At 37.3% G+C, this 17,917-nt stretch overlaps 1 protein-coding gene across 1 annotated transcript in view; it reads right to left on the bottom strand.

Annotated features, from left to right (window-relative positions):
• Nucleotides 1–17,917, bottom strand: part of LOC145997225 (transmembrane protein 272-like) — a 60,266-nt gene that overhangs the window by 16,568 nt on the left and 25,781 nt on the right. The window lies entirely within an intron of this gene.

Genomic DNA, 17,917 nt, shown 5'->3' with positions numbered 1-17,917 from the left:
TAATTCAGCTGGCCAACATTAAAATCACACGTGTTTATACTGTGTCACTGCATATAACACGTACATACCAATGGGCGCAAATACAAATTAACAGGTTGTTTTTTCAGTAATAAGATAAATATCTTTTAAGAAAATGAAGTTGCCATTTTCCATGATATTTCATGTTGTAATGGAATGTAATGCAACACCGAGAAAAACAAAACAGCACCATGCCATTCTGGCAACAAACCAAAAGCCATGATAATCATCCATGATATTTCTCCTTGTTTCTTACATTTCGACCATCTTCTGAACAAATGTGTTTTTCACTTCTCACTGTCTGAGCTGAATGTAATTATAGGCTCCCTTCTTGCCACAGACTCTCCATTCTGTATTACTCACCTTTTTAAGATAAAATGAGGGAGTCCTCAGCATTACATGAATAACTAAAACCTACAGATGGGCTGATACAAAATTTCTGTTAGTACCAATAAAGTAGATATAATATTTGAAGGGCTCGGGTGTAAAACATGGTAAGTGGCATTTTGGTCATTTCTGAGTTCATTAAGGAAAAAGGTTATTAGAAGATATACTGTAGATAAATTGTTTTTGTGTTGTGTTTACCAATTTCACAAGGCTTCACTGAGTACAATGCCTGCATGACATGACAATTTCACTCGAAAATTGAAGGGTGGCACATTTTACTTTGCAACTCAAAAATTAACCAAAATGTCACTTACCATGTTTTACACCCGAGCCCTTCATTTTAGCAATACTGGTAATCAATATTCTATGATCTTATTTAAAATTTAAAATTGCAAAAGTTCTATGAGGATCCGAATGCTTCATTTACTATAATAAATGATATCTATTAATTTATAGATCATGCCAAAATCACTCTGGAACAAACTTAAAATGTGGCCGTGGTGGCTCAGTCGGTAACGCGTCTGACTACTATGCTATAGGTCCCGGGTTCGATCCCCAGCCAGTTCAAATCCGGGAACTTTTCTAACGTTGGAAGCGGCCTCGGCGCCCACCCAGCGCCACATTTAATAAAGTAAAAATCCAATGCAACCGGAGCAGATGAAATTTCTATTAACATGTTCAAATTTATTGCTACCCACATCTCACCTGCAACTGCAGACATTTTCAACACATATCTGTACACTGGCACATTCCCAAGCATTTGGAAACTTGCTTACATATGCTCCTGGCTAAAATAACAAACCCAGTAAGCTCTCAAGATTTCCGACCAATTAGCATTCTACCCACTGTCAAAAGTATTTGAAAACATCGTTCACGAGCAAATTTTTAACTATGTGCAATCGAAAAAATTGTTAAACCCCTTCCAGTCCGGTTTCCACCGACAACACAATACTAGCATAGCCCTCGTTAAAGTAGTGGATGAAATTAGGTCAAGAGATATCTGACAATGCTAGTTCTCCTCGATTACAGCAAAGCCTTCCAAACCGTCGACCATGATATCCTGCTGGCAAAATTGTCATTTTATTTCAGCTTTTCCCAACCCGCTTTTGACTGGACTCGATCATTCTTAGCAGCTAGATGGCAATGCACATTCATTTCTGACAATAAGTCGTTATGGATGCCAATAAACTGTGGTGTACTCCAAGGAATCATTCTGTCTCCGCTACTGTTCTCCATGTACGTAAGTAATATATCTGGAACCTTTCAATCAACAAATTACCATCTGTACGCTGATGATGTTCAATGTTATTTGTAGTTTCCTAAACAAGCATAAAAAAAGCTCTAAAACAGCCATAAAAGCTCTAAATGATGATATTATGAACACCTGGAAGTGGTATCAGGCAAACGGTCTACGAGTAAATGCTGAGAAAACGAAATATATTTTAACTGGCTCATTGCAGCTCATTTCCACTACAGAGAAGCTCTCCATCCCTGACATTCTTGTCGATGGAAAACAAATTTCATTATCACTTTTGGATAAAGACCTGGGAACCGTTGTGGACGAAAACCTCACTTGGAGTGATCATGTAAAGGCCAGATGCAAAAAATTCTACGCAGGAATACACTCACTGTACCGCCTTAAAAACATTTTACCACAAGAGGTAAAGAAAACACTCGTGGAGTCGCTACTTCTGTCGCAAATAGACTACTGTGACTTGACGTATATTGGCCTCAACGGTGAATTAGCAAGACGTCCACAGTGAATACAAAATGTATGTATGTGCTTTATTTACAATATCAAATACTTTGACCACCTTACCTGGTTTTCAAGAACCTAGGCTGCTTTGACCTTTCCACTTGCCGTCCCTTCCATGCTCTTACAGCACTCTACAAAATAGTAAACTCACGAGAGCCCTCCTACCTACTTTTTCGAATTCCACCCCTAAGGCTCAACTGGACCTTTGACATCCATAAGGTCGAATTTTTTTAATTTTCCTCTCCATTTGAAAAAAACCTCTGATATTCCAAAATATGAAAAATTAGATACGCTTAGAATTCCTTCTAGAGCACTGACGTGAATTTTCATGTAGTTTGCTTTTGCTGTTATCTACATATTCTCAAAAGTGTCGCGATTATGTAAGTCTATTAAACTATTGATAATATCTAGGTAAATGCACGTCAATGCTCTAGAAAGAATTCTAAGCATATGTAATTTTTCATATTTTAGAATATCACAGCAGTTTTTCGAATGCAGAGGAAAATTTGAAAAACTTCACCCTGACGGTTTCCAAAGGTTTACTCGAGCCTTAAGAGGGAGGTGGAGTTTGGCGACGGTCGCCGTGGAAAGCGCTTAAATTTAACATGGGCTTTTTTGCATTTTGTTGAATATAACGTTTTAGGACAAAAATTTGCCGGAAAACACGCAGTGGATGTGAACTTAGTTTATGAAAATTTGAGTACATGACACATTTATGCAATTTCAGTTCGTTAAATGTGCACAAATTCCATTATTTTTTTTCAATTTCCCATAAGGAAATACGTAAATAAGCACAGAATGGTTATAGGATTTGTGGGTAGCACCAGCGAAAATGGTCATTATGATGCATACTAACGTAATGCTCAATCCTTTTATGACTAAGCTAGGGAGGGCTTTTCTTTCAAAAGTCACTTACACAGCCCAAAATGATTGTTTAAAAATGTCATGTATTATCGACGGCGAAAGATACGGCCGCTTCAGCCGAATTTCATTCATCATAGTTCGCCACTTGGCCACTAGATGTCTCTGTTTGAAAATTGCCCCAGGGTCGACAGGGAGGGCTAGTTCGCGCGGGTGTTTGAATTCTCTGCACAGCTGGGTTCCGTCCCCTCGTCGGCAAAGGTCCCTTAGCTGTCACAGCTTGATTCATTGCCTCTTTCCCAGGCAAGAAACCAAGAAAGCAGGAAGGCCATGAGTTTGTGTATGTTTGAGTGTAGAGAAGCAGAGCATATTTACCGTGAATTGCAACCAGTGACACAGTAACTTTATCTCGACCCCTACCGCGAAGGACGTATTTAGGGGGTCCAGGTGTCCCAACCTCCCCTCGAAAGACTTACCAAGTACAAAAATTAAATAATGAAAATAATGAGATTATAAAATAACTTCAATTAAGTAATGAAAATAAGGTTGTTGTTTAATCGCAAATTATTTATTTCCGCAAGAATATTGGAAAGCAATACGATTTTGAATGACAGTACCAAAGAAGATTTATGCAAGAATTATTACTACTTATAATAATATGCAAACAAAATATTACCAGGAATTTTACTTTCGTCAACTGGATCTAACATCATTTTTTCATACTCAATAAATATTATATTCTTTATCTATTTGACATTAATTTCCTTGCCAGGGCAGTTTCTATTTTTTATAAATTTTGCCGACCTTAACTACACATAAGCTAGATAATGAATACGTGATGTTATACTGCACTGTTGTTATACCGCCTTCTTACCTATTCATGTAATAAAAATATATTAATTAATTTAATATAATTATACTTATTTTAATTTAACATTATTAATATTATTATTTTGAGACATTACGTTAGGACGTCCCTCCGAAATATATATCTAGATACGTGCCTCGTGTTCGATTTGAATAAAATGTAGAAAAGGCGGGGAGGGTGGTAGCGCTTCCTCTTTTTACATTTCGATAGTTTTACCTCACATGTAGTACTTTGTGCAGATAGGAAATACGTGTACACACACACACACACACACACAATTGATGATTCGCGAAGGAACTTCGTTAAATTCCCATGCTTGTTCCGCTCACAAATCACATCCTCTCCAAATTACAATAACCTACTATTGTTGTTGCTTACATATATATGTGTGTGTGTGTGTGGTTCCTAGAACTTCACTACTTCCAATCATAAACTTGATGTGACTCTTACAAAATATTTGTCCGCGGGCCGCATGTAGGCCCCAGCATACGTTAATGCGGCCCGCCTTGGCCCCACTTAACACTTCATGCTTGAAATTATCTATATATCTATAATTATCCCGTTTTCTCTTTTCTCGTGATACAGACTCATCCAAACTTCAACACATTGACCAATTTTCCCTACACAGGTATACATTCCATTATACAGTAGGTGTTGTGTCAACTAAGCAAGGTGACTGACAGGTTACTTCTGAAGTACGAAAATATCTTGCCAGCTGGGGGAGGGCAGCGTGCATACTTTCTGTCGCCTATGAGTCTGTTTCTTGATTTTCAAGGATTTACCTGGAAGAAAAGCCAGTTTCTGTAAAAGTTTCAGAGAACCATATCGCTGCCCAAACTTCGTTGGAGTAAGAAAAGGACTATAGAAGAGGAATGTAGATTTTTCAAGTGAAATGCTTACTTTTGTTGCGAAGTGAATACTGAAAAGCGTAGAACTTTTGTACCCTGGTAAAATAAATCCATTCAGAAGTATTTCTTTATCACGAAATAAATTTGCCATAATCTGTGGCGGAGTGGTTATCACAACCCGTTGCGACACTAGAGGTTGCGGGTTCGAATCCTAGCCTGAGCATGGGCTTTCTTTGTATGTGTCCCTTCATCAATTTCATCATATCATTACTCATCCTCATCGTCGCCATTAGGCAAACGTGGCAGAAAAGCAACGCTAATAAAAACATCAGAAATACAGTTGAGGAGAGGATTTATGACTTAGTCAATGAACAATTGAAAGCGAAAATTGTTCGTGTTGTTGCCTTTTCCCTCACAATATGCGAAATTACGCACGTCTGTGAGCTAGCTCGGTTAGCTCCCTTCATTCGTGGATGCGATTCTTATCTCGATATGACAGTAAAACTACTTGAATGATTCCTCCCCGTGACACAAGAGTTGATATTTTGAAGGAAGTGGAGGTCATTTTGCAAAGTTACAGTCTTCCGTTATATTAAAACTTTTTAATAAAGTTATAATTTGTCCTTCCCAACTTCTCAGGAATACTAGGAATGACAGGAATATTTGTCCACAGTAAAAATAATACGTGATGAAGTTGGAAACAGGTTTCAAGACTTCAGAGGGTGCGAAGGACAATAATCTTGTTCTGCTCTGCTCCCTTTTCTTTTGATGATGCGTGTGCAAGTCCTGACTTCGAATGGAACTTATTTAATTGCAGTGCAACTCGTATAGGTGGGCTATCCTTGATTTTTCTTATATCTCCCATAGCAGTATCCTCGAATAAGCTATTTTGCTGTAGAAATTTTATTAATTTTGGTTGCACTTGCCTTGGTGAAAAGTTGTTTTCCATAATGAACATTAATGAAACAGCCGAATGATCAAGAATGACTGACAAAACATTTGTTGTCTGCATTAAGAGTTTCATGCTAACAAAAAACTTATTGCACACTTTTGAGAAGCTTGTTAAAAAAAAACAGTGAAATCTGTGCGAAACGAAACTATAATTGCAAACAAACAGTTACAATTGTAACCAATTTATACTCGAAAGTAACATGTAAAATACTATAACCATGAAAAAATATGGGGGGAGGTCTATATAATTTACATATCGATGCTGCAATAATAATCACTGGAATCCCCCCTCCCTTCGGCCCCCTTGGGTCGAACCACTTAGTTCTGGATTTTAAGGTGTTGGGGTTCTACGGTAGATGTGTGGCCCGGATAGTTTTGACATTATCGTTATGCGGCCCTACTCACGAATTGAGTTTGACATTGCTGGTCTATAGGACCTGTTGAGGATGTGTGTGTGTGTGTGTGTGTGTGTGTGTGTGTGTCATAGAACATCACTACTTCCAAACAAACATGATGTGGCTCTTACAGAAACATCTGTTTTTGGAGTGGAACGATTACAAAAAGGTTTACACTGGCCTCCCCGATGGCGCAGTGGTAGCGTCGTCGCCTTGTAATCAAGGGGTTCAAGGTTCGATACCCGGTGGAGGCACATAGTGGTTCGGATTCAACTTTAAACTGTAGGTCCAGTCCCGTTTAGCCTTACTGTGCATAAAGTGGACTTAAAACACTAAATCAATCAACCAACAAATATTTTTACGGTTTCTTTGCAAATCTTCAATTAATGTAAAATTTAAAAACATAATTTTTGCTGACTTTCTAACTTGACAAATTATTACTTCGAATTCTTCATAACACGTATAGTGCTGACCTTGAAGATCATACAATAATTAGTTGGACTGAAATTTCACTTGGGAAGCAATCAATTAACATTGGGAAAAATCACAATAGGAGAAAGCAACTAATGTGATGCAGGAACTGGTCATATGTTTCCACAGGGGATTCCCATCACCACTGAGAGTTTGTCCCCACCCTTGGCCGATTAGCCGGCCCCGTGGCGGAGTATTTATCTCATTTCGCTACGACGCCAGTGGTCCCGGGTTCGAATCCAGTCTGGGCATACGTGTCCTTCGTGAGCGTCTCTTCATCGATTACATCATATCATCATTAGCCAAGAGTGGCAGAAAGGCGAAGTAAAATAAACAAAATCAATCAATCTTGGCCGATTAAAGCTGCTGTGAACTCCAACGATGAGAACTGTGCAAAGGGACTTAATTCAGATCATAACAAAGAAAACTACTTCATCAAAGTGTATGTTCAATATTATACTATTGTTTCCTGACATCTTTGTTACTACTGTACATTTTGTTACATTGTTTTGTCCGTCTTTCTCCTTTAATTGTTACTAATTCTTGCCTTATTATTATCATTATTATTATATATCGATTTTGTATAAAAGAACACCCCCTTAAAAAAAAATACTTTCTTTCAACTGATATTCTCTACCTCCTTCTTTCCTTCTTTACTCTCAATTGATAATTCTAACCTCAACAAGAAAATTCAACATAATTATAGTAGCCACTGTAATCAACCAAATTTATTCAATCAAAACTTCAGCGATGAAGGTTCTGTCTCGGGAGCCTGCCACTCTTCTCGTTCCATGCAAGAGTCAGCCAGCAAGCAGTTTAAATGTGAATGCTTTGCCAGTGGAGAAATTTTAGCCTCCGAAACCAGAATGAAAAGAAACAGGTGGGTGTCCTTTTCCTGGAAACCTCACTGCGGGAGTCACGCGGAGGGGAGGGGGTGGTGAAGGGAGGAAGGTTCTCTTCCTAGTCCTCTGATATGTCGCTAGGTGTCTCTGTATCGCATCGGGCCAGGAAACTACTTTCATGCCAACCTCCAGGCCACTCTTAAGTGTAACACACACCTTTGCCACCCATTCGCAAGACAACTCTCTGCTGACCATTCCCTCCCACAAGACATAGTTTTATGGAAATTCCTTCATGGTTACTGCTATCAGAGCGTGGAATAACCTCCCTAATGACATAAGAAACTCCTCTTCTCTCAGCAAACACCCACTGACTTTTTCTGTAATTTGAGTATGTTTGTTGTGTGTGTTTATGTTTTACATGTATTTTTTTTAGCTTTTCTTACAGTGTAGATGTATTTTTCTTTTTTCCTTTTCTTTTTGTGTTTTTCTTTTTCTTCTTTTTTCTCTTGTGTTTTTCTTTTTTCGGTATTTTAATGTTTTTAGTTTTTATATATTTCACAAACAGTTAGCTATTATAATCAATTTATAAAATGAATATGTAAAGTAGAGATGGTTAAGTGGAAGAAAAGGTTTGTGCCTTAACTTCACCATCCAAAACAAGATATAAATATACTTAACTGGATGACTGCAATACTTTTACCTTAGAAACTCAAACTGTGTATTTAGACTTTGTGAATGGAAGGTGTATATGTACAAGGGCTGCTGGAAAAGTTTCTGCAATCAATATGAAAAAATACATGTGAAATTCTGGGAATGGCTTTATTGTTTTTCAAAGTATTCACCCTTAAGATCAATACACTTTTGCATATGCTCAAACCAATTTTGAAAGCACTTTTTCCACTCTGAAGCTGATCGTCAGAGACCGCTGTTCAGAATGCGTCAACAGCTGCTTCAGGCAACACAAATCGCTCACCACGCATCTTATTTTTCATGTGTGGGAACAAAAAGAAGTCACTAGGTGATAAATCGGAGTATGGACAATAAGTTATTAATTCGACATTTTTACTGGACAAGATATCAACAGTTTGGTGTGCTGAGTGGGAACTGGCGTTGTCGTGGTGAAGAATAATGTGATGATTTGGGTTTGTTTTACGCAATTCATTGATGACCTCTGGCAAACAAATTGTTGTAAACCACTCAGCATTTACAGTCCTTCGACCTTCTAAAGCTATTGTTGCCACATGTCCGGTATAACCGAAGAAACAAGCAATCATTTGTTTGGCAAAACTCCTCGAACGAACAACTTTTATTGGTTTCGGCTCACTTTGAAACACCCAAACAGTGGATTGCTGTTTAGTTTCGGGTTCGTATGAATAGATCCAAGTCTCATCCCCTGAAACGATATAGTACAGCAAATTTGACTTGCATCGGTTGAATTTTTTGAGCATTTCTTTACATCAATTTACACGAGCCTGTTTTTGAGCTTCGGTCAAGTTGTGTGGGATCCAACGGCTTGAAAGTTTCGTACATTCAGATGACCAAGGATGCCTGAATCTCACAGTATGTCACATGCCGATTTCTCTCAATCATTTCACGCACAGCATCAACATTACTGGCAACAACAGACAGGGACGAACGACCTTCACGAAATTCATCACTGAGAAATGTGTGACCATGCTGGAATTCTGAAAACCAATTGTACACAGTCCAATTGGATGGTGCTTCATCCCCAAAAGCCAAATAAAGTCGCTCGATGCATTGTTTCGGTGTTAAACTACATTTGAAATCATAAAAAATCATTGCCCGAAAGTGTTCACGAGAAATTTCCATTTCTCACACAGAACTACTTCTTCAAACTGTTGCGGAAAATAAACGAACAGGCTTAAACAAACAATCAAAGATAATTTAAAAATAAAAAAGGTCTATTCTTCCGATTTTTATAATAGCAGAACAGTAGTGCCACTGTTGGTGGTAGTTTGCAGAAACTTTTCCAGCAAACCTCGTATTACATCTTTATATTCACAAAAAAATAACAAAATGGCAGAATTTTGCACTAAGTTAAGGCCGAATCACATGGAGCTGGATTTCCAGTAGAAATGCCCTAATTGGTCTCCCAGGGGGCTTACTATTAGTAAGTACGTGGAGTGGTGACCACAGGACCACGAGCTAGTTCGGCTCCAAAGGCGAAGAAGATGGATGGTCATCTCAACGGCAGTGGAGGCGGAGAACACAGGGGAGTAACACCTCTCTAAAAAACCTTGGTCCATCTGGCTCCGGATGGCAGAACCTTGTAAAGGGTCCTAGCCAGGGTTATGGCAAAGACCTCAATGGCAGATGAGAAGAAGACCTTCGGTATGGCGCAGATGGCGAAAGAGGCATCTTGGGGTTAAAAATAAAGAGGGAACCCACTGCCTTGTGGTGAGGAGGGATCCTCAAAGGCTAAGGGAAGGAAAACCTTGACAGAAAACCAAGGGGAAGAGGGAACTCTAAGGCATGGTGAAGCCGATCCCTCTAAGGGAGAAAACCCTGAAAAAAAATTCCAGGTCCTCCAAGGTAATGTGAGTTGGGCACGAGGTCGGCACCCGAGCACTGTAAAAATTACAACTGCTAAAGACTCTCAAAAAATAGCCCAGTAAATATGGGGTTGCAAGCTGAAATAATTTATAAAAAGCTATTTTTTTTCAGGGTTTGCTATTTGTTACTTCCCAAATGAAATCCCAAAAGTCCCCTAAAATCCCATGTGCGCATCACCTCCAAAATGGCAGACAAAGATGGTGGCCCAGCTCGCAACACATGTTATCCTTTTTTCTTTAATAACTTTAGATAATTTAAAGCTAAGTCATTCCTGTTTTCACTATTTTACACAAGAAATGTTGGAGAATCAGATTATGTATTAAAATATCCAGAAAATACGTATTTAACAATACTAACAACAAAAATGTTACTTTAATATTTCCATACAATTTCATTTCTCCACCTTTAAATATAAATATCTATAAAATTGAGAGAATAATGGAAAATATTCGAAATGGAATCCGTAGAGATTTTATCTGACTGCAAAACGATGCTCTTGAAAATAAAATTCTGCTTACGATAAAGCACCATACATGCATACTACTTAAAAGTAACAATGTTATTCATACTGAAATATTAAAACTTACATGTAATAATCTTGAGAATGATCCACCTCCAGCTTTCCTTTGTTACAAAAAAGTTTCATCTTCAGAATCATCAGCAACTAGCATGTTGGAACAAGAATTTCATTGACAGTAGTAACAAAATTTCGAACACACCAGTCTGACCTTTCTGCATTCACATCTATCACTACAGCCTTTCTGTGTTGTGATCTTGCACTGGCATGATATCAGGTTGAGCAGGTTGTCAGGAACAGCTGGTAAGTTTGTTGTAACTGGAAACAATTTACCTTCTCTTGAGTGCCACCCCTATTCTGTTGGTTCCAAATTATTCCCTAACCATTGCTGTACTTGAAGATAAACATGGAGACTGTTGGGAAGCAGTTGCACTTCTTTGAGGTAACATTGCTAAATTGAATGATGAAGATAGTTTCCTAGCCACTGTTTTGTTGTACAAATTATATCTGAGTTCATCTAACGAAACATTGTTCTTTATTCCATATAACTTCACAATAAATCTTTCTCCTACTTCAATTGCTGTTTGAGGATCTAGATCAGAGTTGTTGAACACTGTAACTACTTTAGAGAGTACTGGGTCTTTCTGAAGAATATTGAATGCAGTCTGCTTTCATTTGTTGAATAAAGCAGATGTCGTGTCACATCCTGTGACGGCATGGAAGAACAGAAAAAAGTGACTCTAGGCTTCTCTGAATATTGCAAATGTGGAAGCATTTGCCTTTACTTTTGTTCGTTTGTGGCCTCATAAAATAAATTGTTGTGTTTGGATGTCCACGAGCAGGAAGTAGGAAGCCACCAGCTACAATATAAGTTAATTCTGATGGTGGTTGTACACAGGGTTCGATAGCCTCTACAATATCCATAACTACAGATTTTCTGGTTTTTCTCATTGAAATGTCATCAAATAAAGATGGAGGGTAAGGTGCTACTTCATATTTAAAAATTCCTGCAGTTCTTGATGTGACTGCGGCACAACAGCAATCCGACTGAATAGCTGAAGTGGGTTGATGCTAATAGCTTCATTCCGAATTTTAATTGTATTGTGTGTTGCAGATATTGGCACGACTTTCTCTTTTCTCCTCAAAACTATACTTCCCAATGTTTTACCCATCATTTGAGACAATGATTTTGACCCAATCTCCTCTGCCCTATCACAATTCACTTTGACGTCACCTACTAACCCGGTTGCAATATTGATGAGGTGCTCCTTTTGGTTGGTCTGTTCAAAGGGGTTGTGAAGACTGAACCAATCAGAAAGCTTTCTGATGTCTTCATCATCTCTAGCTTGGCGGGAAGGTCGAAGTTCTACATGCTTTTCCGATGATGACAACAGTTTTCCACAGAAGTTTTCTAAGGCTTCACTCACCTCCATGGTTATAGGAAATGACAAAACCCAGCGAACCAATGTGGAATCCGCAATACCTCGGCCATGACTCAAGCCTCATCGCCCTCATCAAACTTTGCTCAATTACCATATCTGCTGCAGTACCACTCGAAAAACAGTCTTTTCTTCGAACAGTAAAGTATCCGTGGTGAAAAAGTTTCCCAAGTTCTTCTGGTTTCATTCTATTTCCCAATTCCTCCATCTGTTGCAGATAAAATTGTACAGATTTCGCATAGTTCAGATGTCCAGCTGCGTGAAAGTATGGAAGCTTGCACTTAAGAGTATAAACGTCAAGGTTCCAGTCTCCAGTACGCTCTGCTCGAATATACAGCATTATCAGTCTTACTTGTTCTAGGTACTGCAGCCACAATTTTGCTGTTCGGCCTTTATCCTTAATTTGTGCCTTTATCTCGGCTAGATCTGCTATTAGTTTTTTCATGTCTGGATGATCCTTGAGGTCATTTAAAGTCTTAATGCCTGATATCAAGTCTTCAAAACTAGAACGTATTTTACTTTCCTTATCCTCACCATCTGGTAGACTGCTATATACGTCAAAAAATGTGCTCTCAGTGCTCTTGCGTATGCAGTTCCATTTAACATGTGAACAACAGTATTTTGCACATACAACAAAGCCCAAAGTTCTTCAAGGCCACTGCCTGACATAATGTGTCCAATGCTACCTAAATATGACATTAATAGGTGAAATCCTCCCAGTTTGACTACTACTTTAGCTAAATCACTGTCTGGGTCAGCTGGTGCGACAATTCCTACAGCCTTCCAATAAAGAGGCTGGTCAAAGGTTACAATACAGGAACCCTGTCCCATTTTTTTACTTTCTTCGCAAGCAAAGAGAAGAGAAGTATAAATCGAACTGAGGTTTGATGCTTCCATATTAAAGAAAGGGACTGCAGTTACGCTGCTCATTTGAAACTCCGGGTGGTCATATTGAGTGATAGTGTGCATGAAGCCTTTCCAAGACATATCAACATATCAAGAAAACTCAAATTGAAATAGTTGCTGTGCGAGAAACCAGATGGAGGGGAAATGGTGTAATTAACAAGAAGGACTTCACTGTATACTACAGCGCTACAAAAGATAGCACAGGACAGGCTGGTACTGGATTTGTGGTACGGAAAAGAATGCAAAAACATGTAATTGGATTTGTACCATATAATGAAAGAACATGTAAACTAAGAATTAAAAACAAATACAACAACATAACCTTAATTAATGCACATGTACCAACAGAGGATAAATCCGAAGAAATAAAAGAGCAATTTTATGAAGACATAAAATATTTAGTACATAGTGCACCAAAAAGTGACATGATTATAATACTAGGTGATTTTAATGCAAAACTAGGAAAGGAAGAAATATACAATAACACAACAGGCAAGCATACTTTACATGAAACAACAAGCAGAAATGGAGAAATCGTATGTGAATTTGAAGCTGCAAATAGTATGGTAGTTATGAGCACGCAATTCTAACATAAACAAATACATAAAGGTACATGGACATCCCCAGACCAAAGTACTGTTAATCAGATTGAGCATATACTAATTAATAGCAGAAAAACTGATCTAATTGAAGATGTAAGAACATTGAGAGGCCCTAACATTGACTCTGGCCATTTCCTTGTGAAAGCCAACCTAAAGCAAACATTACCAGCAATCTACAAGAAAAAAAATAGAACAAACGATAAAGTGGGACATAACAAATCTGGAAAATCCTAGAAAGATTAAAAAATACAGAACACTCCTCTATGAGAAATTTAAAAATCTCATGGAAAGTAGAAATATCAATGAAGAATGGACTAATATACAAACAGCAATAAATGAAAGTGCAAATGCTGTTATGCAAAAGCAAAGAAGTGCACCCAGAAATGAATGGTGGGATGAGGATTGCAGGAGGATCATAGAAGAAAAGAACAAAGCACGAAAAAAAGTAATGCAAAATAAAGACATGAATAAACCTAGAGAAATATAATAAAATGAGGAACAAAGCAAACAGATTAATAATAGTTAAAAAGAAGAAATGGCTGAATGATAAAATTAGGCAGATAGAGGCGAGTTATAAGAAAAACCAAACAAGAAAGTTTCTTAAAGAGGTAAAGAAATTTAAGGAGCATCATGCATTCTCACCCTCATTATGTAAGGATCCCAAAGGAAACAGACTTGCACAAAAAGAGCAAGTCCTAAATAGATGGTAAGAATACTTTGGCAGCATATATAACAAGAAAGAAATGGTGAATATGAAATACCAATGGACGAAAATGAAAGTGATAAACAACAGTTACAACCTCCCACCTGGAATGAAATATGCACAGTAATATAAAATCTAAAAGCAAATAAAGCTGCACGATCAGACAATATACCACCACAACTAATCAGAAATGGAGGTAGAGCATTAAAACAGAAATTGCATAAACATTATGGGAAAAAGCGCAAATACCAACAGCGGAACGAAGGAATTGTGTGTCCAATATACGTACAAAAAAAGGTGATGGACTAAACTGTGACAACTATAGATCAATAACACTGTTAAACATAGGGTACAAAATATTTGCCATATTGCTAATTAAGAGATTAACAGAGATTATTGAAAGCAAACTAGGAGAACACTAAATGGGATTCCGGCCGAATAGATAACATATTTATAGTAAGACAAATTTTTGAGAAATGCCATGAATACAACATTGACTTGCACAACATACGTATTTATTGATTACAGTCAGGCATTTGATTCGGTCTACAGAAGCGAGGCCATAAACTCCCTGAAATTATTCGAAATACCATACAAACTAATAAGACTAATAGCACTGACCCTAAATAACAACAAAGCAAGAGTCAAAATAAACCATGAACTTACTGAAGAATTTAAAGTAGAGCTAGGAGTGAAACAAGGCGACCCCCTATCGGTAACATTATTTAGTATAATCATACATTCAATTATGAAACACTTGGATCTAAGAGGCAATATATCTACGAGACTAAAACAATGCATCGCTTATGCAGATGACATAGTACTCACAACAATATCTAAAAAATCCTAATTCAAACATTTCAGCAGCTGAAACATTAATCCAAGCAAATTGGCCTTGTAATAAATGCACAAAAATAAAATACCTAAGATGTGCGAGAGGTAAAGGTGGAATGGAATACTTGACCATAGATGATGATCATATAGAACAGACAAAATCCTTCAAATACCTAGGATGAATAGTGAATGGAGATAACACAATAGAAGAAATCAAAGAGAAAATTGTATCCAGAAACAAAGCTTTTTACAGCAATTTGGAGCTATTCAAAAGTAAACAAATATCAAAGAGTGCCAAACTGAGGCTTTACTATACCATAATAAGACCTATAGTTAGTTACATATGCATGTGAAACAAGGACACTCAAAGACTCCTGCAAACAAAAATTATCAGTATTTGAAAGAAGAGTTATAAGAAAAATCTATGGCCCAATTAAAGAAGATGATGGTACTTGGAGAATCCAAAATAATAATGAAATAAACAGAATAGATTAAAATAACACCATAATAAACTTAATCAAATCTCAAAGACTAAAATGGCTTGGACATGTCCATAGAATGCCAGAGGAAAGGCTAGTTGAAGGGATATACAGAGGCAACCCAGTAGAAACAAAAGCAAAAGGCAGAAAAAAACACAGATGGATAGATGATGTTATTAAGGATCTGAAAGATATGAAGATCAACAAATGGAGGAAGTGTATCCAGGATAGAAAAAATGGAGAAAAATTGTTGAGCAGACCAAAACTTTCAGTGTATGAAGTAGTGCCTTATGAAGAAGAAGAATGCCCTAATTGGTGCTAGACTGGCTACCTGGCTGGAAATGGTAGCTGCTGGACTGGTTTTGATGAAAAGAGCAAGCTCTAATTGCAACTGGCTTTGTCTGCTAGATTCTGTGGAACAGCCAATCAGAGGGAATGTTTGATCATATGAAGATAATCTGTGAGAAGCAAGTCAATTTTTCTTTGCCTGTGGTTTCCAAATGTTGGTTGTTTTTGTTCACTGTCATGTGCATTCATGTTGATTAGGATTTTATCCAAGGTGGTGGTGAGATTTGTACACGACAAAATGTGATTGGCCAGTAATGAAAATCCTTATTATTACCAATTTGAATAAAATATTTATTACGAATGAATCATGCGAATCTCATGCATGAATTTACATATTGGAGATCATTAAAAAGTTTGTTTGAGTACACTATGACTATGAAATTTTCATTTGAGGAAATTTTTAGTCCATACTTTTATTTTAATTGATTTAATGTTTAGTAACAGCAGTAACTATTCTCCTACAACATTCTTCAAATTGCACATCAATTACTTTAGCTTGTCTGCTCTGCACAATGCCTTGTGGGAACAAAAGTATACCGACAAGTACGGTAACGAGTATCGCATGAGGCAAAAACTAGCAGCTAAGCCAGTACCACACAACTAGTCGAAGTCCAACTGGAAAATCCAGCAAGAAATCTAGCCTTGTGTGCTTCAGGGATTAGAGAGTTTTTATTGAAATATTAGAATGACAAAATTATACCAATTATACTGATATATGCTTAATATGCCTACATCAGCCATACACAAAAAAATAATTAATTTATTCATTGCATAATAAATACTCTGCTTGTTCTTTTAAAAAGTTATGAAATTAACAAGCAATGTGTGCAGCAGCTAGAAAGAATTACACATTTCTCTACTTTATTTTTCACCACTGTATAATATAATGGGGCCTCCCCGATGGCACAGTGGTAGCATCGTCACCTTGTAATCAAGGGGTCTCAGGTTCGATACCCGGTGGAGGCACATGGTGGTTCGGATCCCACTTTCATCTGTAGGTCCAGTCCAGATTAGCCTTACTGTACGTAAACACAGGAGATGCATTTAAGTCTAATATTAAATGACAAATGATGGATGGAGATCTTGAATGATTCATTCATCTTCTCCATGTGTGAGACCAATTTCAGTGGAATGGGTTTTACCTTCGGAGGGGGTCTGTGTATTTAAGAATTGACTGTACAAAACCAGGAAACTGGTATTATATTTTATGTAGATTGAAAAGTACACACTTGCAGGTTCTTTATATAAATAACAGATAGGTAAAATTATTTTCAGTTTTACAGATAAACCAATTTTTACAGATATGTAAACCAATTTGGAACGTTCTTTGAAAACTAACTTTGTAGTTCCGCAACCACGTCCACTCCATCTTCCCTCGACCAGCCCTGAAGATGACTCTGTGAAGGAGAACAAAGCTCGGAAGAACTCCTAAGTGTTTTTCATCCTGTTGTTTGTGTGTTATTTCAGTGTTTTTAACAAATATGTTGCCGGCACGTGACGTAAAAAGTTTTCTAGTCATAATACAAAGTTTTGATGAAACTAGACTGATACCTCTTGGGGGAAAAATATAACAACAATGTATAAAAATGACAGTGTTACCACCTTACAAAAAACAATTTCCGGAATTTCGGTTCTAACATCGGCCATATGGACATTGGATGGATCAAATTGAGAGACAGAAAAAGTTCTAAAGTCTTGCATGCTACTTTTCTATTTAAAATTCCCTCTTTAGGTATGCTTTAACACATTGGAAGTTGTTAAATATACAGACACTCCACAGCAGGTTTAAATGCCAATAATAAACTTGCAAACAATATTATTTGTGGAAAATATGACTATAGGCTAATATTAAATTGGTACCATTTAGAAATAATACAAATTTTACCATGAAAGAACCAGCAAATGGATTCCTTTACAAACTGTTCATGTAAGTAAATCTTAAAATGTTACGTGTTATTAATTACTAGTCTTTATCTGGTTTATTTATTCACAATTGTATTACTTACATTGTTTTAATATTTACTCTATGGCCATAGTGCTGCATTTTGGCTCATGCTGTAATCTACACTACCAATAAATAACTTATTCAAGTGAGAGGTCCTGTACCACCTAGATTAC

The sequence above is a fragment of the Lepisma saccharinum genome, chromosome 13 (genome assembly GCF_977018435.1).
Source record: "Lepisma saccharinum chromosome 13, izLepSacc3.1, whole genome shotgun sequence".
NCBI lineage: Eukaryota > Metazoa > Arthropoda > Insecta > Zygentoma > Lepismatidae > Lepisma > Lepisma saccharinum.
Note: the sequence above shows the minus strand (reverse complement) of the source record. Positions and strands in the feature narration are given on the sequence as shown.